This window comes from Amblyraja radiata, chromosome 24 (genome assembly GCF_010909765.2).
Source record: "Amblyraja radiata isolate CabotCenter1 chromosome 24, sAmbRad1.1.pri, whole genome shotgun sequence".
NCBI lineage: Eukaryota > Metazoa > Chordata > Chondrichthyes > Rajiformes > Rajidae > Amblyraja > Amblyraja radiata.
Window position 1 is genome coordinate 39,594,105 of NC_045979.1, and position 24,307 is coordinate 39,618,411.

Genomic DNA, 24,307 nt, shown 5'->3' on the forward strand with positions numbered 1-24,307 from the left:
CACACTAGTTCCGTCTTATCCTTTAAAAACAATATCCACACTCTACATGCCAGGGGCATTTTACAGAGGTCCGATTAACCTACAAACCTGCGTGCTTGGGATGTGGGAAGGAAACCATGCAGTTCAGAGAATGTGCAAACTCCACGCAGACAGCACCCGAGGCCAGGATTGAACCGAGGTCTCTGCGCCGCGAGACGCCGGCTCTACCAGGGGAGCCTTGAGGAGTGATAACATTCCTACCCTTTTATTTTACACAGTAAAGTTGTGTATGAGTCCTGGGGAAATTCTCAATGGGAGATACACGAGCACCGGCAATACGTTTGGCAGTACCATTACATTTACTTGTGATAGTGGGTGAGTATTCACGTATTTGTTTCATAGAAAAGTGGTTTTGTTCATTTTAATGTCTAAGTCGTTATATCAGTGTGCCGTGCCATCATCAGGCACTTGTTGAAGAGATGGTCTTACATCATTATGAGTGGCTTGGGTGAAACATAGAAAATAGGTGCAGGATTAGGCCATTCGGCCCTTCGAGCCAGCACTGCCATTCAATATGATCATGGCTGATCAAAATCAGTACCCTGTTCCTGCTTTCTCTCCATATCCCTTGATCCTGTTAGCCCTAAGAGCTAAAGCTAACTCTCTTGATTACATCAAGTCCTGAGGGATATGAAGCTGGAGGCTCAAAAGATGTGCAATAATCTTCCAGTCCTTTCTACATGCAGGGATGTGCCACAGAACTGGAAACCAGGAGCATCTTGGCATTTTGGGGATATTTCACAACTCTCTGGGTGAAACATTTACAATTTACAGAAGCCAATTAACCTACAAACGTGTACATCTTTGGAGTGTGGGAGGAAACCGGAGCATCCGGAGTAATCCCAAGCGGTCACAGGGAGAACATACAAACTCTGTACAGACATCAGCCATAGTCAGGATCAAACCCGGGTCTCTGGCGCCGTGAGGCAGCAGCTCTACCACTGTGCCACCTATGCATGTTTGCCAATGTTTTGCCAATAGAGTACTGATGCAGTATTGGATCTTTGTTGGACAGAACCAATACCTATTTGAAAATATATGGAACTGGAATTTATGTTGAAATACTAGATCATAGTTGCTAAATGCTGAATACTGGATGTCTTTAAGGTTGCTGTGATATGAATGCTTTCTTTGTTGCCTTTTTAGATACCGCATGGTGGGGAGGGCCACTCGAAATTGTGAGGTTGAAGGGTGGAGTGGCCAGGTCCCAACATGTGAAGGTAAGGCACTTTTTGCTGTCTTTCTGTTATGACGGCTTTCATTCCCTCTTTTGGATTGTCTCTGGAGTGCTCATTATTCTGTTACCGGCTGCCTTAGTTGCTCACGTACTGCTCAGTACAGATTCTCCTTTAGGGTAGATATTCAGACCCTTTTCCCCACTGGTAGTCTAGGACCAGAGGTCATGGCCTCCGGATTAACATAGAAACATAGAAAATAGGTGCAGGAGGAGGCCATTTGGCCCTTCGAACCAGCACCGCCATTCATTGTGATCATGGCTGATCGTACCCTATCAATAACCCGTGCCTGCCTTCTCCCCATATCCCTTGACTCCACTAGCCCCTAGAGCTCTATCTAACTCTCTCTTAAATCCATCCAGTGACTTGGCCTCCACTGCCCTCTGTGGCAGAGAATTCCATAAATTCACAACTCTCTGGTTGAAAAAGTTTTTTCTCACCTCAGTCTTAAATGACCTCCCCTTTATTCTAAGACTGTGGTCCCTGGTTGTGGACTCGCCCAACATTGGGAATATTTTTCCTGCATCTAGCTTGTCCAGTCCTTTTATAATTTTTCTGTTTCTATAAGAAACCCCCTCATCCTTCTAAACTCCAGTGAATACAAGCCTAGTCTTTTCAATCTTTCCTCATATGACAGTCCCGCCATCCCAGGGATCAATCTCGTGAACCTAAACTGCACTGCCTCAATCACAAGGATGTCCTTCCTCAAATTAGGAGACCAAAACTGTACACAATACTCCAGATGTGGTCTCACCAGAGCCCTATACAACTGCAGAAGAACCTCTTTACTCCTATACTGGAATCCTCCTGTTATGAAGGACAACATTCCATTAGCTTTCTTCACTGCCTGCTGTACCTGTAAGCCAACTTTCAGTGACCGGTGTACAAGGACGCCCAGGTCTCGCTGTACCTCCCCCTAACCTAACCCCATTGAGATAATAATCTGCCCCCTTGTTTTTGCCACCAAAGTGGATAACTTCACATTTATCTATATTATACTGAATCTGCCACGCATCTGCCCACTCACTCAACCTGTCCAGGTCACCCTGCAACCTCCTAACATCCTCTTCACAGTTCACACTGCTACCCAGCTTTGTGTCATCCGCAAACATATTAGTGTTGCTCCTAATTCCCTCTTCCAAATCATTAATATATATGGTAAACAGTTGCGGCCCCAACACCGAGCCTTGCGGCACTCCACTCGCCACTGCCTGCCATTCTGAAAAGGACCCTGCACTCCTACTCCTTGCTTCCAGTCTGCCAACCAATTTTCTATCCATGTCAACACCCTACCCCCAAAACCATGAGCTCTAATTTTAGTCACCAGTCTCCTGTGTGGGACCTTATCAAAGGCTTTCTGAAAGTCTAGATACACTACATCCACTGGCACCCCTTCATCCATTTTACTTGTCACATCCTCAAAAAATTCCAGAAGATTAGTCAAGCAGGATTTCCCTTTCATAAATCCATGTTGACTTGGACTAATCCTTTTACTGCTATCCAAATGCCCCATTATTACCTCTTTAATAATTGACTAGCATCTGTTAGCAAGTCAGGCTAACTGGTCTGTAATTCCCCATTTTCTCTCTCGCTTCCTTCTTGAAAAGTGGGATAACATTAGCTATCCTCCAATCCACAGGAACTGATCCTGAATCTATTGAACATTGGAAAATGATCACCAATGCGTCCACTATTTTTAGAGCCACCTCCTTGAGGACCCTGGGATGCAGACCATCAGGCCCAGGGGATTTATCATCCTTCAGACCCATTAGCCTACCCAATACTATTTCTCACCTAATGACAATTTATTTCAGTTCCTCTACCCCCTTAGATCATCTGTCCTCCAGTACATATTGGAGATTGTTTGTGTCTTCCTTAGTGAAGACAGATCCGAAGTACCTATCCAACTCTTCTGCCATTTCCTTGCTCATAATAATTTCACCCGTGTCTGCCTTCAAAGGACCCACATTTGACTTTGCTACTCTTTTTCCCTTAATATATCTAAAGAAGCTTTTACTGTCCTTCTTTATATTCCTGGCCAGCTTCCCTTCGTACTACATCTTTTCAGCCCGTATTGCCCGTTTTGTTTCCTTCTGTTGTCCTATGAAAGTTTCCCAATCCTCTGGCTTCCGGCTACTCTTTGCTGTGTTATACATCTTTTCTTTTCGTTTAATTCTATCCCTAACTTCTCTTGTCAGCCACGGTTGCCTTCTACTCCCCTTAGAATCTTTCATCCTTTTTGGAATGAAATGATCCTGCGTCTTCCGGATTATGCCGATAAATTCCTGCCATTGCTGTTCCACCGACATTCCTGCTAGGATCCCTTTCCAGTCTACCTTGGCCAGCTCCCCTCTCGTGCCTTCATAGTCCCCTTTGTTCAGGGTGCTCTTTTAAAAAGGAGATGAGAAACTTCTTTAGTCAGAGAGTAGTTAATCTGTGAAAATCAGTGCCACAAAGGGCTGTGGAGGCCAATCGGTGGAAAATTTTAAGGCAGAGATTAGATAAATTCTTGATTAGAACGGGTGTCATGTGTTATGGGGAGAAGGCAGGAAAATGGGATTAGGTGGCAGAGATCAGCCATGATTGAATGGTGGAATAGATTTGATGGGCTGAATGGCCTAATTCTACTATAACTTGTGTGAAATGTCAAAGACTAGAGGGCATAGTTTTAGGGTGAGGGGCGAAGTTTAAGGGAGATTTGCGGGGCAAGATTTTGTTTTACTCTGAATGACGGGGGCCTGGGTCATGTTGACGGGGTGGTTGCGGAGGCAGATACAATAGTGATGTTTAAAAAGCTTTTGTACAGTCGGTTTTATACGCAGGGAATGGGGTACGGATCATATGTGGGCAGAGGAGTCTTAAATGGCCTTTTATTGATTTCTGCAGTTTGAGTGTAATTGACATTGCATATCAGGCTTTGGAGTGTGGGAGGAATCCGGAGATCCTGAGGAAAACCTACGTCAGTCACTGGGAGAACGTGCAAACTCCGTACAGACAGCACCCACAGACAGGATGAAACCCGGGTTTCTGGCGCTGTGAGGCAACAGCTCTACCACTGCGCCACCATGCTGCCCAAATTCTTTTCTGGGTTCTGTTGGACTGTGGGCTTTGAAACTCCTTGATAGTTGAGTTGGAAGAACAAACGTTAGATAATTCTGCATTCCCTTCCAGCTGCTTCCCATGCCATCAGGCACTGGCTTGCTTTCAATGCATCTTTGTAGATTAGGGGTGGGACACTGGATATTGGTGGGTCCCTTTGCACTTTTCTATCCAAAGGCCCCCTCTGCCTATCCCTGGATCTTGGTTTCAGTCATTGAGTTCCTGGTTGGTGATAGGTGATTGGACTTGGTCAACACTGGTTGCATGTGCAGAGGGGAGGAGGAGGTTGTGTGGGAAAGAATTGCAGATGCTGGTTTAAATCGAAGATAGACACAAAATGCTGGAGGAGCTCAGCTAGATGGGCAGCATTTCTGGAAAGAAGGATTGGATGAGGTTTTGGGTCGAGACCTTTCTTCAGGCTGATCACCTCTCATTGTTCCTGCTCCCAAAGTACTCCCCACTCATCAGACGGGTTAAACCCACTGTGAGGACAGTTAAAGTCTGGTCAGAGGAGGTGGACTCCACACTTCAGCAGTGTTTTGGAAACACTGACTGGAAGGCGTTTGCAGCCCAGGCCACCCTTGACTCCCAAACGGTCATTGATTCCTACACATCCTCTGTTCTGGACTTTATAAACTCCACCATCAACAGTATCACCGCCCTCAAACGGGTGACCATATTCCCGAATCAGAAGCCATGGATGAACAGCGAGGTCAGGCTTCTGCTGAAAGCACTGGACACTGCTTTCAGGTCAGGCGATGCTCGAGCCTACAGTTCATCCAGGGCTAACCTGAAGAGGGGCATCAAGAAGGCCAAGCACTGCCATAAGCTAAGGATTGAGGAGCACTTCAACAACAACTCCGACCCCCGACGCATGTGGCAAGGCATCCAGGCCATCACGGACTATAGACCCACCAACACCACCCCCACATCCAGCGACGCCTCCTTCCTTGAGCAGCTTAACCACTTTTATGGCCGCTTTGACAGGGACAATCTAGAGATGGCCATCAAGGCTGTGCTCCCTGCTGATCACCAGCCCCTCACACTCACCCCCTACGACGTATATGTGGCACTGAGTAGGACTAATGCACGTAAGGCTGCTGGCCCTGACGGCATCCCCGGGCGCGTGCTCAGGGCCTGTGCTGCACAGCTGACAGACGTCTGGACTGACATCTTCAACCTGTCACTTGCCTAAGCAGTTGTCCCCACGTGCCTTAAAATCACCTCCATCGTGCTGGTGCCAAAACACTCCACTGCGGCAAGCCTCAACGACTTCCGCCCAGTTGCACTAACTCCCATCATCGCCAAGTGCTTCGAGAGGCTGGTCCTGGCACACCTCAAAGGCTGCCTACCCCCCACATTGGATCCCTATCAGTTTGCCTACCGCAAGAACAGGAGTACAGAGGATGCCATCTCAACGGCACTTCACTCCGCCCTATCCCACCTCGACAACAGAGACACTTACGTAAGAATGCTGTTCATCGATTACAGCTCAGCATTCAACACCATTATACCCTCTAAACTGATCACCAAACTCGGTATCCTGGGCATCGACCCCTCCATCTGCAACTGGATACTGGACTTTCTAACCAACAGACCCCAGTCTGTTAGGTTAGACAAGCACACCTCTTCAACCCTCACCCTGAACACTGGCGTTCCACAGGGCTGTATGCTGAGCCCCCTCCTCTACTCCCTCTTCACCTACGACTGCACACCTGTACATGGTACTAACACCATCATCAAGTATGCAGATGACACAACTGTGATTGGCCTCATCAGCAACAACGATGAGTCGGCCTATAGGGAGGAGGTCCAGCTCCTAGCAGCATGGTGCGCTGACAACAACCTGGCCCTTAACTCCAAGAAGACCAAGGAGCTCATTGTAGACTTCAGAAAGTCTAGGGGCAACATGCACACCCCCATCCACATTAACGGAACGGAGGTGGAACGTGTTTCCAGCTTCAGGTTCCTGGGGTCAACATCTCAGATGACCTCTCTTGGACCCACAATACCTCAACTCTGGTCAAAAAGGCTCACCAGCGTCTCTTCTTCCTGAGGAGACTAAAGAAGGTCCATCTGTCCACTCAGATTCTGGTGAACTTCTACCGCTGTACCATCGAGAGCATCCTTACCAACTGTATCACAGTATGGTATGGCAACTGCTCTGTCTCCGACCGGAAAGCACTGCAGAGGGTGGTGAAAATTGCCCAACGGTTCCTCGCTCCCCTCCATTGAGTCTGTCCAAAGCAAGCGTTGTCTGCGAAGGGCGCTCAGCATCGCCAAGGACTGCTCTCACCCCAACCACAGACTGTTTACCCTCCTACCATCCGGGAGGTGCTACAGGTCTCTCCGCTGCTGGACCAGCAGGTCCAGGAACAGCTTCTTCCCTGCAGCTGTTACACTGTACCTCGGTGATTGCCAATCACTCCCCCCGGATACTCCTCCCACCAGGAAAAAAATAATAATTGCACTACAATGACTGTATGCACGTAAATATATTTATTTATTGCTCATATTCTATGTCGCTCTTCTAGGGAGATGCTAACTAACTGCATTTCGTTGTCTCTGTACTGTACACTGCACAATGATAATAAAGTTTGAATCTGAATCTGAAATTGACTGGGTTTTATGGACCTGCTCTGCCATAAACTGTCAGTAAGCTGATGCAGATTTTAATCATGAAGTTAATGCTGATCAATTGTGGACATTAATGAAAATGCTTCTCTTGCCAGCTGTTAAGTGCTCTGAACTTCCAGCGATTGAAAATGGGAAGTCGTCACGCAAACCAAGTGGGGAAGATTTCTGGGGTTATGGAATGGTGGCTGCGTTTTCATGCAATGATGGCTATTCATTGATTGGTCCAAGCTCCATCACTTGTGACTCTACTGGACAGTGGAGTGGAGCGGCTCCGGAGTGCAAAGGTACGTTTGTCCTGAAGCAAAGTGTGCTTTAACTAGCACTTGTAACACATTCAATATTTCAAGTTCACACTTCTGCACATAGTCAGACTCTTATTTCATTAAAAACAAGAAGTGCTGGAGGAACTCAGTGGATCGGGCAGCATCTGTGGAGAAGGGACAATGTCATGGACTAGGAAAGTCTGAAAACCATCATACAATTTTATTAACAGAGCTGACTGTGCAGAAGTGTGAACTTGAAATATTAAATGTGTTATAAGTGCTAGTTAAAACACGTGTTTACTGGTTTTATAATGTGTGAAATGTGTACGTTTCTTTACATCTTATAACAATATTCTTTCTTTTTTAATTCTTGTAAATCTAACATCCCTCAAAACAAGTCTTTACCCAAACTACTATTTGTTTTTATTTTTAAATAAATCAGTCGAGAGTGTTGTATGTTCCGAAACAGAACGATGAAATTCTTACCTGCAGCAGCACAAAAAACATGTAATCATAGTACTTCGTAAAACCCATAGTAAACAACAAAATAAATATTTTAGGAAGGAACTGCATTTGCTGATTTACGCTGAAGATAGACACAAAATGCAGGAGTAACATAGCGGGTCAGGCAGCATCTCTGGATAGAAGGAATGGGTGGTCATTCGGATCGAGACCCTACTTCAGACTGAGAGTCAGGGGAGTGGGAGGCACGGAGATATGGAAGGGTAAGGGGTAAAAACGAGCCATCAAAGGGGACGGAGATCACGGAAAATGTAGAATAAATCATATTTAGCCAGGGGAAGGTGACAACAAAGCAAACAAAGATAACATTTAATTAGGAAGACAGTCAGACTGGTCAGGGGGGATTGGGATGGAGAGGGAAAACAAGGATCACTTGAAATTGGAGAAGTCGATATTCATGTCTCCTTTAATATCTCGTTTTCACAACTTACCCTTCAATATCTGTCTCCCTCTCCCCTGACTCAGCCTGAAGGCTCTCGACCCAAAATGTCACTCATTCCTTCTGTCCAGAAATGCTGCTTGTTCTGCTGAGTGACTACAGCATTTTGTGTCTATCTTCAAAATTATAGTGTATGTTTATGTGTGTGTGTATATATGTCCACTCAGATTCTGGTGAACTTCTACCGCTGTACCATCGAGAGCATCCTTACCAACTGTATCACAGTATGGTATGGCAACTGCTCTGTCTCCGACCGGAAAGCACTGCAGAGGGTGGTGAAAATTGCCCAACGGTTCCTCGCTCCCCTCCATTGAGTCTGTCCAAAGCAAGCGTTGTCTGCGAAGGGCGCTCAGCATCGCCAAGGACTGCTCTCACCCCAACCACAGACTGTTTACCCTCCTACCATCCGGGAGGTGCTACAGGTCTCTCCGCTGCTGGACCAGCAGGTCCAGGAACAGCTTCTTCCCTGCGGCTGTTACACTGTACCTCGGTGATTGCCAATCACCCCCCCCCCTCCTCCCCCCTCCCCCCCCGGACACTCCTCCCACCAGGAAAAAAATAATAATTGCACTACAATGACTGTATGCACGTAAATATATTTATTTATTGCTCATATTCTATGTCGCTCTTCTAGGGAGATGCTAACTAACTGCATTTCGTTGTCTCTGTACTGTACACTGCACAATGATAATAAAGTTTGAATCTGAATCTGAAATTGACTGGGTTTTATGGACCTGCTCTGCCATAAACTGTCAGTAAGCTGATGCAGATTTTAATCATGAAGTTAATGCTGATCAATTGTGGACATTAATGAAAATGCTTCTCTTGCCAGCTGTTAAGTGCTCTGAACTTCCAGCGATTGAAAATGGGAAGTCGTCACGCAAACCAAGTGGGGAAGATTTCTGGGGTTATGGAATGGTGGCTGCGTTTTCATGCAATGATGACTATTCATTGATTGGTCCAAGCTCCATCACTTGTGAAACTACTGGACAGTGGAGTGGAGCGGCTCCGGAGTGCAAAGGTACGTTTGTCCTGAAGCAAAGTGTGCTTTAACTAGCACTTGTAACACATTTAATATTTCAAGTTCACACTTCTGCACATAGTCAGACTCTTATTTCATTAAAAACAAGAAGTGCTGGAGGAACTCAGTGGATCGGGCAGCATCTGTGGAGAAGGGACAATGTCATGGACTGGGAAAGTCTGAAAACCATCATACAATTTTATTAACAGAGCTGACTGTGCAGAAGTGTGAACTTGAAATATTAAATGTGTTATAAGTGCTAGTTAAAACACGTGTTTACTGGTTTTATAATGTGTGAAATGTGTACGTTTCTTTACATCTTATAACAATATTCTTCCTTTTTTAGTTCTTGTAAATCTAACATCCCTCAAAACAAGTCTTTACCCAAACTACTATTTGTTTTTATTTTTAAATAAATCAGTCGAGAGTGTTGTATGTTCCGAAACAGAACGATGAAATTCTTACCTGCAGCAGCACAAAAAACATGTAATCATAGTACTTTGTAAAACCCATAGTAAACAACAAAATAAATATTTTAGGAAGGAACTGCATTTGCTGATTTACGCTGAAGATAGACACAAAATGCAGGAGTAACATAGCGGGTCAGGCAGCATCTCTGGATAGAAGGAATGGGTGGTCATTCGGATCGAGACCCTACTTCAGACTGAGAGTCAGGGGAGTGGGAGGCACGGAGATATGGAAGGGTAAGGGGTAAAAACGAGCCATCAAAGGGGACGGAGATCACGGAAAATGTAGAATAAATCATATTTAGCCAGGGGAAGGTGACAACAAAGCAAACAAAGATAACATTTAATTAGGAAGACAGTCAGACTGGTCAGGGGGGATTGGGATGGAGAGGGAAAACAAGGATCACTTGAAATTGGAGAAGTCGACATTCATGTCTCCTTTAATATCTCGTTTTCACAACTTACCCTTCAATATCTGTCTCCCTCTCCCCTGACTCAGCCTGAAGGCTCTCGACCCAAAATGTCACTCATTCCTTCTGTCCAGAAATGCTGCTTGTTCTGCTGAGTGACTACAGCATTTTGTGTCTATCTTCAAAATTATAGTGTATGTTTATGTGTGTGTGTATATATGTATGTGTGTGTGTCTGTGTGTAAATATACATACAGAATACTGGAGTAACTCACAGGATATATATATCTCACACACGCAAGCAATAATAATGTGATATCAAACATTATGCCCCTGTCTATAGTTCAGAGCCTAGTTGGAGGTTGTAGGTTTACTAGCTTGTTGGTTACATAGATACATAGACAATAAGTGTAGGAGCACCATTCAATGTGATCATGACTGATCATCTACAATCAGTACCCCGTTCCTGTTTTCTTCCCATATCCCTTGATTCTGCTAACCCTAAGAGCTCTAACTCTCTTTTGAATGCATCCAGTGAATAGGCCTCCACAGGCAGAGAATCCCACAAATTTACAACTGTGTGAAAACGTTTTACCTCATCTCAGTTCTAAATGGCCTAGCTCTTATTCTTGGGTTGTAGGGGTAGAAATACTGTTAAAGATGGCAATCTCTCTGAGGTAAAAACAGAAAATACCGAAATGCTCAGCAAGGCATCGGAGGGAACGTCAGCATTTCAGGTTGATGGCTTCATCAGAATTGGAAAGACTTAAAGATAAACTGGCTAGAGGAGAAAGAGTTGGGGGTGAGAGAAATGGTGGAGGCAGGGCAATTGACAATGGATTTGGGCTGAATGCAGTTAAGAATAAGTGATTCTAAAGCAAAATAACACGTTGGATATCAGACGTGAATGCCAAATGGTAGAAATATTCTTCATGTCAGACAGCAATGACTGGCTGGCATTGATAGTGTGGGATTGAGGCAGCGACTCTTGTCGATCCCTTCGATGGGGAGGGTAGTACCTGTGGCGGACTGGCAGTGTTCCCCGCTTTTTACAATCTTTCGTGTAGTTGTGGTTGGCTTATGATCTGCTGCCCACCAGAAATATGAGCTGCAAATGCTGGAAACGTGAAACAAAATGCTGGGAACACCCAGCCGATCAGGCATCGGTGGAAATAAATAATTTTCAGACGTGTGATGTGTTGATGTTCTGCCTTCCGGTCATGTGGCAACGTGGGGAAAATGAAACCATTCCTCCTCACCCAGTTTTACATGGTTGACCTGTGAAAGGTGTAGAGAGAGACAAGACCAACCATAACGTTTCACATTAGTTATACCCAGTCAGTACCTGCAGTTGGGACTTGAAAAATATCATTTGCTGCCCTTTGAACTGTTCTAGTTTATCTAAATATTTATGTACATTTAAGTATTTTGACCAAAATTAATTAAAAAAACATATATCTTTCTATTCTCTTTATTTTAATGTCATAAATGGGTCTACATGCATTTGAATGCTTTAAGATGCTCAGTATAACAAATGTTTGTTCCCTTATCAGATGTAAAATGTCTGTACCCCGGGACTCCTGCACATGGCAGCATGATAGGAGGATTTGCTGATGTATATGTGTACGGTCATGAAATCACCTTCCGCTGTGACGAAGGTTATGTGATGAAGGGAAAGCGCGTCATTAAATGTAGCGAGAATAATGAATTTGTACCCCCACCGCCCACCTGCCAATCAGGTGAGTGGACCAATCCTACACTACAGGGTGGAGTTGGATCTGCACTGGTGGGAAATTCCGAATAAACATTGTGTTTACATGGTTTACTCCTTCACTCCTAGAAATGCTTTCTATTGTGAAACAATACTGGTCATGTCACCAAATAACATCCATCACTGCCATGGTTTATGGATGCATTTAAAAAAAAGTGGGGGGGGGGTGGGGATGCAGTGTTAGAAATCTGTAATGCATGTATGGAGAGAGAAATAGTCAATGTTTCAGGGTGCTATTCAAGATTCAGAAATGGCTACTGATGGACGACTGAGGGTTCTGCGATATTCAGGCTGGAGGTCTGTGGCGTTCTGCCGGGACCTGTGTTTGATTGTGATGCATATAAATGACTTCTCCATAAATGTAAGGTGGACAAAAATGCTGTAGAACCTCAGCGGGTGAGGCATCATCTATGGAGCGGAGGAAAAAGGCAACGTTTCAGGTCGAGACCCTTCTTCAGACTTGTCTCTCCTTCTACATAAAAGTAGATGAGTTGGTTAGTAAGTTTGCAGATGATACACAAATTACTGGAGTTGCAGATTGTGAGGAAGGCTGTCAAAGTATACAGTGGGATGTAGATCAACTATAGTGTGAGGTGTTGCACTATGGCAGAACAATTAATAGCAAGACTCTTAGACTGTCGATGTGTAGAGGGATCTTGGAGTCCAGGTCCATAACTCCCTGAAAGTGGCAGCACAAGTAGAAACTGGTAAAGAAGGCATGTGGTATACTTGCTCTCCTCGGTCAGGGTACTGCGTGCAAGGAAGTCATAATGCAGCCTTATTGCATAATTGCAGGAAGGATGTGGAGGCTTTGGAATGGGTGTAGAGAGGATTATAAGAATGTTGCCTCATTTATGGAGCGGGCAACCTTGGATTGCTCTCTCTGGAATGCCAGTGGTTGTGGGGAGACCCGATTAAAGAATATAAAATTGAGGAATAGGGACGACAGACGGTCAGTCAGAACCTTTATCCCAGGAGTGGAAAATGCTACAGCTTTCAAGCTGGGGATAGCCAAGTTTAAAGGAGATGTGTGGAGCCAGTTTGTTTTGCACAGAGGTGGTGCGTGCTGCTGCTGGTGGTGTGTGTGGGGAGGGAGGGTGTGCTGCTGGGGTTAGTGTGTGTGGGGGGGGGGGGGGGGGGGGGGGGTGTGTGCTGCTGGGGATAGTGTGTGTGGGGGGGTGTGTCAGGGGTGTGTGTGCTGCTGGTGGCGGGGGGGGGGGAGTGCTGTTGGCGGTGTGTGGGGGGGGGGGGGTGTGCTGCTGGGGTGGCAGTGGAGGCAGATGCAATCGTGGTGTTTAAGGGACTCTGATAGGCACATGGATTATACATGTATGACATGGATTCTTTGCAGGCAGATAAAAGTTGGTCTTGGCATCATTGCTTCATTTAAAAGACATTTGGTTAGGTACATGGATGGGAAAGGTTTAGAGGGATATGGACCAAGAATGGGCAGGTGGGACGAGCGTAGATGGGGCATCTTGGTAAACATGGGCGTTGCGCCAAAGGACCTTTTTTCATGCTGTATGACTATTGTTGGCTGAGGGGCCTGTTCCTGTACTGAACTGTGCGGCATTCGACTTTTTACATTTAGTTTTGTCTGAATGGAGCAAAATAGCAAAAATACGTGCAGGAGTAGGCCATTCTGTCCTTCAGGCCAGTACTGCCGTGGCTGATCATCTAAAATCAGTACGCCCTTCCTGCTTTTCCCCATATCCCTTGGTTCCTTTGGCCCGAAGAGCTAAAGTGAACAGTGAATGCACAGTTGACTCCTCATGTGTTAATTGGATCGTCCTAGTGGGCAGAGTCGAGCTGGTCTTGAGATTCAGGAATAATGAGACCTTTACTAGAGACAAGTCCACTTTACATGTTTATAACACTTCTGACACCATGTAAATATGCAAACTACAATCTGGAGTTCAAGATCATCTTTAATCGGTACCCATAGTATAGCGGTATAGCAGATTGTTAGTTCATCGTTACCACTTCCCAGACTGACCAGTATAGCAAGTGGGTGTTAGTATGAAGCATACAGTAAGGTGGGGTTAGTGATGCTATTTCTACTATGATTGGTTCACATGCAATAACCAATCTACAGACGTAAATAACAATTGTGTCAAAGGGGGAGCTTGGAGTATTTCAGAAATACAATAAGTAAATTATTTTACCCCCTGAAAGATTTTGAAAAATAGTTTTTAATAGCTGAATGGAGGGAGGTTGTAAGTGTATTGTGCTGCTTTTTTGAACCGTGTAAGTTTAACAAAAAATGTTTGTGTGTATTTAAGTGTTTTGAATATATAATTAAAAAGCATTTGTTCAGGGTATTTTAGCGTTGTAAATGTATCTGCATGCTTTTGAAAGCTTTCCATGACGAGCACAAACACATGCTTTGTTCTTCAATCAGATATTCAATGCCCGAAGCCCAAGCTTTCTGAACATCTCAACATCACAGAAGGATCTAAATCTGTATATAGAAACGATGATGAAATCACCTTCGCCTGCCAAGATGGTTATGTGATGAATGGAGAGAGTGTCATTAAATGTGGAGGGGACGGTAAATTTGTTCCCTCACCGCCCACCTGCAAACGTGGTGAGTGAACCATTCCTACACTAGAGGCTAGAACTGCATCTGCAATGAAAGGCTATTCCCAGTAAACATTGCGTCTCGCTGGCTTGCTCCTCTTAACTCCTGTAAACTCTTTAAAAGTTGAGCTTTTGTGATTTCAGAGTACAATAGACAATATGTGCAGGAGTGGGCCATTCGGCCCTTTAGGGCCAGCACCGCCATTCACTGATACAATGCGTTAACCACTGAGATCACAGCACCGATCCATGTGGCATGGAACTGCCTACATCTTGGACCTGAAACATGAACTATTTCTCTCGACACACATGCCGTTTGTACTTTAGACTTTCAACATCAGCAATATTTACTTTCCAATGTGTCTGTAAACAATAGCAACCATGGATCTCATTTAGAAATGTAAGCTATCTTTCTTCTAAAGAGGAAGGAAGATGCTAAGGGGAATAAGGGGCATCTGTGGCTAATAAGGGAAGTAGAGGACAGTATAGAAATAATAGAGACGAGGCATAGCAAAGCTGAGCGGGAAGCCAGAGGATTGGGAACATTTTAAAGAGCAACAGAAGATAACTAAAAAGGCAATACGGGGAGAAAAGATGACGTATGAAGGTAAGCTAGCCAAGAATATAAAGGAGGATAGTAAAAGCTTCTTTAGGTATGTGAAGAGGAAAAAAATAGTTAAGCCAAAATTAGTTAAGACCTTGAAGACAGAAACAGGTGAATTTATTATGGCAGACAGTGACTAGTGGGGTACCGCAAGGCTCGGTGCTGGGACCACAGCTATTTACAATAATAATAATAATAATGGATGGGATTTAAAGAGCGGCTTTCTAATACTCAAGGCGCTTTACATCGCATTATTCATTCACTCCTCAGTCACACTAGGCGGTGGTAAGCTACTTCTGTAGCCACAGCTGCCCTGGGGCAGACTGACGGAAGCGTGGCTGCCAATCTGCGCCTACGGCCCCTCCGACCACCACCAATCACTCACACACATTCACACATAGGCAAAGGTTGGTGAAGTGTCTTGCCCAAGGACACAACGACAGTATGCACTCCAAGCGGGATTCGAACCGGCTACCTTCCGGTTGCCAGCCGAACACTTAGCCCATTGTGCCATCTGTCGTCCCATCAATATACATCAATGATTTGGATGAAGGGATTCAAAGTAACATTAACAAATTTGCAGATGACACAAAGCTGGGTGGCAGTGTGAACTGTGAGGAACATGCTAAGAGAATGCAGGGTGACTTGGACAGGATGGGTGAGTGGGCAGATGCAGTTTAATGTGGATAAATGTGAGGTTATCCACTTTGGTGGCAAAAACAGGAAGACAGATTATTATCTGAATGGTGTCAAATTGGAAAAAGGGGAAGTACAAAGAGATCTGGAGGTCCTTGTTCATCACTAAAGCCAAGATGTTTAGGCGCTAAAAACCTCTGAAATAGGCATGCAAATAGGCATAATAAAATTACAAAAAAGGCAGGAAAAAAGGATTTATTGGCATAAAAAGGCATGTATTTCCACCACCAAAATATAGTTAAAAATGATAATATAAAGGTATTCTACATTAAACGACCAAAGTTGCCTGGTTGCACATAGTTACTAGCATGTTTATCAAATTATTTGGTGTTAAACTGTGCCGTCTGTCAGACAGAATGTGCTTCAGTTGTGAAAAACTTCTATGTACCCCAGCTGAGGTCACTGGTGCATACCCGAAACAAGCTACAGACTCTATATTCATGTCGATATCTTGTGCATAACAGCCACCTTTGTGAACTTTAGCTATGTTTTGTATTTCTTCAAGGTCTTTGTTAACTAAAATCACTCACCTTTTCCTTGTATGTCTTTACCTACATCGCCAGGAACTTTAGGAACATAGTCAGTTACTTTGTTGAAAACCTGCAAGTTATTCACTAATGTTTCGCCATGTTTCTCAAGTGAAGTGATAGCTTGTGGGAAGTTTGCAAAATTGGAAGCAATAAACACAAGATTGCGGTGGAGGGACTTTTTCTGCATGATTTCACTGACTGCAGAAGTTTCTTTTTCTTCAAAATGTTGCAGATTTATTTTACCTTTTCAAAATTTGCAGCATAGTAGAGTACTGCAGAACCAAATACCCCACCTAGTCAAAACGGGCTGAGGTAGCGGAATCTCGGGTGCCATTTCCTTGAACAACTGCACACGTGACGGTGCTTTGAGGAAGATTTTCTTGACATTGGAAACTAGGCGATCGACATTTGGAAACAAGTTGTATGTGCTTGGCAATTCTATAAACTCCTTGAGCTAAGCATGTCAAATGCAACATTTTGGGGAGTAAAACTTTAAGAGCACGAGCAGCTTTTTTCATGTTCGGAGCTGCATCAGTCACAAACAGAAGAATATTCTCGTGTTTTATACCTTCTGGCCAAAGTACAGCAAATGAAGATGTAAACAACCGAGCAATAGTTGAGCTGCTTGACTTATCCAATACTTCCGATGTCAACAAATGCTCCTTTGATAGTTGACCTGCGTCCAGTTTACCGATGACCACATTGGTGACATATCTCCCCACAGCATCGGTTGTCTAATCTATTGAGATCCATATTTTGTTGCATGCAACTTCATCTCTAAGTCTCTGCACAACAATGTTGAAGTTGCTGTAAACATAATTTGTCCGTAATGATGACTCGCTTGGTCTATGTTCCTCTGTGTATTTGTCTAAAAAATCTGTGTGACATTTATTTTCCAATTTTCACAGTGGAATTCCAGCATCAATGAATGCCTTGCACAGATCATTTAAACTCAGATTTGCGACCGGAGGCAGCATTAAATGTAGTGAGGAGACAAGCTTGGGTATTTCGCTTGGGTACTCTGCACCCTAGCGGTATCAACATTGACTTCTATAATTTTAGATAGCCCTTGTCTTCCCCCTCCCCCTCCCGCTTCCCAGATCTCCTTCTGGTCCTACTGTCTCTGCTTCTTCCTTCCTTTTTCCGGCCCCCCCCCCCTCCATGAATGCATCCAGTGAATAGGCCTCCCCGGGCAGAGAATCGCACAAATTTACAACTCTGTGTGAAAACGTTTTACCTCATCTCAGTTCTAAATGGCCTAGCTCTTATTCTTGGGTTGTAGGGGTAGAAATACTGTTAAACATGGCAATCTCTCTGAGGTATAAACAGAAAATACCCAAATGCTCAGCAAGGCATCGGAGGGAACGTCAGCATTTCAGGTTGATGGCTTCATCAGAATTGGAAAGACTTAAAAATAAACTGGCTAGAGGAGAAAGAGTTGGGGGTGAGAGAAATGGTGGAGGCAGGGCAATTGACAATGGATTTGGGCTGAATGCAGTTAAGAATAAGTGGTTCTAAAGCAAAATAACACGTTGGATACCAGACATGAATGCCAAGTGGTAGAAATATTCTTCATGTCAGACAGCAATGACTGGCTGGCATTGATAGTGTGGGATTGAGGCAGCGACTCTTGGCGATCCCTTCGATGGGGAGGGTAGTACCTGTGGCGGACTGGCAGTGTTCTCCGCTTTTTACAATCTTGGAGAGCTCTGTTGCCTGACACAAGTTTTACCTATGTTAGTGAAGCGTGGCACACAACATCTTGGTTAGACAATATTGTGACCATAGCTGATGCTCATGCCTCACTGGAAAATGTGGAGATTTGTTATGAACTTGCCACCTCTGATCACATACCTATTGCTGCACGGTTAAATGTTGAGAATGTCCCCCTGCTGTCCAGTAATAATAATGCTGCTTCCTCAAGTAAACTGGACTGGTCAAAACTGAGCAGAGAGGTTATGGCTGGATACTCACTGCGAAAGGACAGTTTTAAAAATAATATTGCATTGCCTCAAGAGGCCCTAATGTGCTCAGATATGAATTGTAAGGACGTGCAACATGCTGAAAAACTCTGTGCCATGTATGATGTTATTGTGAAATGTCTCAATGCTTCCAGTGAACCCTTTTGTAAAAGTAAATGTAAGGTACCCAACATCAGACCTGGGTGGAATGAGTTTGTGGCTGAGCAGTACGCTGAGGCAAGAGAGGCCTTTAGACTCTGGTCAGAGGCAGGTAGGCCTAGACAGGGGGTATTGCTAGATATGAAAAAAACGCACAAATGCTAGAGTTAAGTATGCACTTCGTTTTATTAAGAAAAATGAAAACACAATGAGAGCAGACTCGCTTGCCAGAAAGCTACAGAACAACAACCTTACTAACTCCTGGAAAGAGGTCAAAGTAATGAATAACAATAAAACACCCCTACCGTCTGACATTGAAGGTGTTAGTAGCCCAGAAAAAATAGCTGAGATTTGGCGTGAGCACTACCGTAACCATTTTAATTGTGTTAAAAGTAACCCAGTTAGAATCAATCATGAACATATTGATCTCTCTGTAGATATGATAGTTAGGGCAGCAGATGTCTATGATGCCATTAACATGTTGGATAACAACAAAGCCTGCGGTATGGACTGCATTACTGCAGAACATCTAAAATATGCCAGCTATAAGCTCTGCCCTTTGCTTTCCATGTGCTTTAATGGTTGTCTGGTTCATGGTGTCCTGCCAAATGCTATTATGTCTGTAATGTTAGTGCCTGTGCTTAAAGACAAGGCTGGTAAGCTCAACAGTATTGACAATTATCGACCTATTGCATTAGCCGGTATCTTGTCTAAAGTACTGGAGAGAATACTGTTAACAAAGCTAGAAATGTATGTCCTTACTACTGACAATCAGTTTGGGTTCAAAAGAAAGCATGGAACTGACCTAGTGTATCGATGCTCTTAAAGAGATTGTGTTCAGGTACACAAGCCTGAATTCATCTGTATTCCTATGTTTTATTGATGCGTCCAAGGCATTTGATAGGATTAATCATGAACAATTGTTTGTATGCAGACGACCTGGTCCTGCTCTGTCTATTAGTGCTGGGCTGCAGCAGATGTTGAAGGTGTGCTCTCAGTAAGGCCTTGCTTATGACATAAAGTATAACGCTAAGAAAAGCCGCATATTGATAGTTAGAAACGCTGAGGACAAGAAATCAACTTTTCCGACCTTTTATTTGTCAGACAGTCCTCTTGCTGTGTGTGAGGAAATTAAATACCTAGGTCATGTCATATCCGCTGACAAAGACCTCTACCGACAGCGCTGTAAAATTTATTTTCAAGCTAACATGCTTATAAGGAAGTTTTCTATGTGCTCTGACTGTGAAGTGTTCACTGTTCAGAACCTATATCACACCGTTATATACTGCTCAATTGTGGTCTAACTATAAGAAAAAGAGTATGCAGAGGCTCAAGGTAGCATATAATGATGCAATGAGGTTGCTGCTTCGTGTCCCTGGGTGGCATAGTGCCAGTCAATTGTTTGTGTTCACTAGAGTGCCAACCTGTGAGGCACTCTTAAGACAGCTGATGTTTAGTTTTATGTGTCGCCTGGACAAGTCAGAGAACCACATAATTGAAGCCCTAGTCAGCCCTCTGAAAAGCTGCTATAGATTCATTTCTAGGCTAAGACGGCATTGGTGCAATAGCTTGTATATCTTATAGGCTAATATGCGATTTTTAATGTATTTTTGTATCTCCTTATACTGTATGATGTTTTATATGGACCTGTGTCTGAAATAAAGCTTTATTATTATTAATTGTCATTAGAACAGAAGGATCCAGAATCTTACCAGCTGTGTGATGGAGTGAATGCACAGTTGACTCCTCATGTGTTAATTGGATCGTCCTAGTGGGCAGAGTCGAGCTGGTCTTGAGATTCAGGAATAATGAGACCTTGACTAGAGACGTCCACTTTACATGTTTATGACACTTCTGACACCATGTAAATAGTTAAACTGTACAATCTGGAGTTCAAGATCATCCTTAATCGGTACCCATAGTATAGCGGTATAGCGGATTGTTAGTTCATCGTTACCGCTTCCCAGACTGACCAGTATAGCAAGTCGGTGTTAGTATGAAGCATACAGTAAGGTGGGGTTAGTGATGCTATTTCTACTATGATTGGTTCACATGCAATAACCAATCTACAGACGTAAATAACAATTGTGTCAAAGGGGGAGCTTGGAGTATTTCAGAAATACAATAACTAAATTAAGTTAAATAACTAAACTAGTTTAACAAAAAATGTTTGTGTGTATTCAAGTGTTTTGAATATATAATTAAAAAGCATTTGTTCAGGGTATTTTAGCGTTGTAAATGTATCTGCATGCTTTTGAAAGCTTTCCATGACGAGCACAAACACATGTTTTGTTCTTCAATCAGATATTCAATGCCCAAATCCCAAGCTTTCTGAACATCTCAACATCACAGAAGGACCTAAATCTGTATATAGAAACAATGATGAAATCACCTTCGCGTGCTATGATGGTTATGTGATGGATGGAAAGAGTGTCATTAAATGTGGAGGGGACGGTAAATTTGTTCCCTCACCGCCCACCTGCAAACGTGGTGAGTGAACCATTCCTACACTAGAGGCTAGAACTGCATCTGCAATGAAAGGCAATTCCCAGTATACATTGCGTCTCGGTGGCTTGCTCCTCTTAACTCCTGTAAACTCTTTAAAAGTTGAGCTTTTGTGATTTAAGAGTACAATAGACAATATATGCAGGAGTGGGCCATTCGGCCCCTTCGGGCCAGCACCGCCATTCACTGATACAATGCGTTAACCACTGAGATCACAGCACCGATCCCTGTGGCATGGAACTGCCTGCATCTTGGACCTGAAACATGAACTATTTCTCTCGCCACACATGCCGTTTGTACTTTAGACTTTCAACATCAGCAATATTTACTTTCCAATGTGTCTGTAAACAATAGCAACCATGGATCTCATTTAGAAATGCGAGCAATCTTTCTTCTAAAGAGGAAGGAAGATTCTAAGGGGAATAAGGGGCATCTGTGGCTAACAAGGGAAGTAGAGGACAGTATAGAAATAAAAGAGACGAGGCATAGCAAAGCTGAGCGGGAAGCCAGAGGATTGGGAACATTTTAAAGAGCAACAGAAGATAACTAAAAAGGCAATACGGGGAGAAAAGATGACGTATGAAGGTAAGCTAGCCAAGAATATAAAGGAGGATAGTAAATGCTTCTTTAGGTATGTGAAGAGGAAAAAAATAGTTAAGACAAAATTAGTTAAGACCTTGAAGACAAACAGGTGAATTTATTATGGCAGAATGGCAGGCAGTGACTAGTGGGGTACCGCAAGGCTCGGTGCTGGGACCACAGCTATTTACAATATGCATCAATGATTTGGATGAAGTGATTCAAAGTAACATTAACAAATTTGCAGATGACACAAAGCTGGGTGGCAGTGTGAACTGTGAGGAACATGCTATGAGAATGCAGGGTGACTTGGACAAGATGGGTGAGTGGGCAAATGCAGTTTAATGTGGATAAATGTGAGGTTATCCACTTTGGTGGCAAAAACAGGAAGACAGATTATTATCTGAATAGTGTCAAATTGGGAAAAGGGGAAGTACAAAGATATCTGGAGGTCCTTGTTCATCACTAAAGCCAAGATGTTTAGGAGCCAAAAACCTCTGAAATAGGCATGCAAATAGGCATAATAAAATTACAAAAAAGGCAGGAAAAAGGGATTTATTGGCATAAAAAGACATGTATTTCCACCACCAAAATATAGTTAAAAATGATAACATAAAGGTATTCTACATTAAACGACCAAAGTTGCCTGGTTGCACATAGTTACTAGCATGTTTATCAAATTATTTGGTGTTAAACTGTGCCGTCTGTCAGACAGAATGTGCTTCAGTTGTGAAAAACTTCTATGTACCCCAGCTGAGGTCACTGGTGCATACCAGAAACAAGCTACAGACTCTATATTCATGTCGATATCTTGTGCATAACAACCACCTTTGAGAACTTTAGCTATGTTTTGTATTTCTTCAAGGTCTTTGTTAACTAAAATCACTCACCTTTTCCTTGTATGTCTTTACCTACATCGCCAGGAACTTTAAGAATATAGTCAGTTACTTTGTTGAAAACCTGCAAGTTATTCACTAATGTTTCGCCATGTTTCTCAAGTGAAGTGATAGCTTGTGGGAAGTTTGCAAAATTGGAAGCAATAAACACAAGATTGCGGTGGAGGGACTTTTTCTGCATGATTTCACTGACTGCAGTAGATTCTTTTTCTTCAAAATGTTGCAGATTTATTTTACCTTTTCAAAATTTGCAGCATAGTAGAGTACTGCAGAGCCAAATACCCCACCTAGTCAAAACGGGCTGAGGTAGCGGAATCTCGGGTGCCATTTCCTTGAACAACTGCACGCGTGACGGTGCTTTGAGGAAGATTTTCTTGACATTGGAAACTAGGCGATCGACATTTGGAAACAAGTTGTATGTGCTTGGCAATTCTATAAACTCCTTGAGCTAAGCATGTCAAATGCAACATTTTGGGGAGTAAAACTTTAAGAGCACGAGCAGCTTTTTTCATGTTCGGAGCTGCATCAGTCACAAGCAGAAGAATATTCTCGTATTTTATACCTTCTGGCCAAAGTACAGCAAATGAAGATGTAAACAACCGAGCAATAGTTGAGCTGCTTGACTTATCCAATACTTCCGATGTCAACAAATGCTCCTTTGATGGTTGACCTGCGTCCAGTTTACCGATGACCACATTGTGCCATATCTCCCCACAGCATCGGTTGTCTAATCTATTGAGATCCATATTTTGTTGCATGCAACTTCATCTCTAAGTTTCTGCACAACAATGTTGAAGTTGCTGTCAACATAATTTGTCCGTAATGATGACTCGCTTGGTCTATGTTCCTCTGTGTATTTCTCTAAAAAATCTCTGAGACATTTATTTTCCAATTTTCACAGTGGAATTCCAGCATCAATGAATGCCTTGCACAGATCATGTAAACTCAGATTTGCGACCGGAGGCAGCAGTAAATGTAGTGAGGAGACAAGCTTGGGTATTTCGCTTGGGTACTCTGCACCCTAGCGGTATCAACATTGACTTCTATAATTTTAGATAGCCCTTGTCTTCCCCCTCCCCCTCCGGCTTCCCAGCTCTCCTTCTAGTCCTACTGTCTCTGCCACTTCCTTCCTTTTTCCCGCCTCCATGAATGCATCCGGTGAATAGGCCTCCCCAGGCAGAGAATCCCACAAATTCACAACTCTGTGTGTAAACGTTTTACCTCATCTCAGTTCTAAATGGCCTTGCACTTATTCTTGGGTTGTAGGGGTAGAAATACTGTTAAAGATGGCAATCTCTCCGAGGTAAAAACAGAAAATACCCAAATGCTCAGCAAGGCATCGGAGGGAACGTCAGCATTTCAGGTTGATGGCTTCATCAGAATTGGAAAGACTTAAACATAAACTGGCTAGAGGAGAAAGAGTTGGGGGTGAGAGAAATGGTGGAGGCAGGGCAATTGACAATGGATTTGGGCTGAATGCAGTTAAGAATAAGTGATTCTAAAGCAACATAACACGTTGGATATCAGACTTGAATGCCAAGTGGTAGAAATATTCTTCATGTCAGACAGCAATGACTGGCTGGCATTGATAGTGTGGGATTGAGGCAGCGACTCTTGGCGATCCCTTCAATGGGGAGGGTAGTACCTGTGGCGGACTGGCAGTGTTCCCCGCTTTTTACAATCTTGGAGAGTTCTGTTGCCTGACACAAGTTTTACCTATGTTAGTGAAGCGTGGCACACAACATCTTGGTTAGACAATATTGTGACCACAGCTGATGCTCATGCCTCACTGGAAAATGTGGAGATTTGTTATGAACTTGCCACCTCTGATCACATACCTATTGCTGCACGGTTAAATGTTGAGAATGTCCCCCTGCTGTCCAGTAATAATAATG

The 24,307-nt window shown here is 43.6% G+C and overlaps 1 protein-coding gene and 1 long non-coding RNA gene across 2 annotated transcripts in view; one reads left to right on the plus strand and one right to left on the minus strand.

The window, feature by feature from the left end:
* cr1 (complement C3b/C4b receptor 1 (Knops blood group)) overlaps positions 1–24,307 on the plus strand; it is a 791,565-nt gene that overhangs the window by 630,941 nt on the left and 136,317 nt on the right. The window lies entirely within an intron of this gene.
* LOC116987099 lies at positions 16,487–22,686 on the minus strand. The gene is made up of 3 exons (XR_004415643.1): positions 22,602–22,686; positions 21,159–21,164; positions 16,487–16,510 (listed from the first exon to the last, which is right to left on the minus strand). It is a non-coding gene; the product is annotated as an uncharacterized LOC116987099 (long non-coding RNA).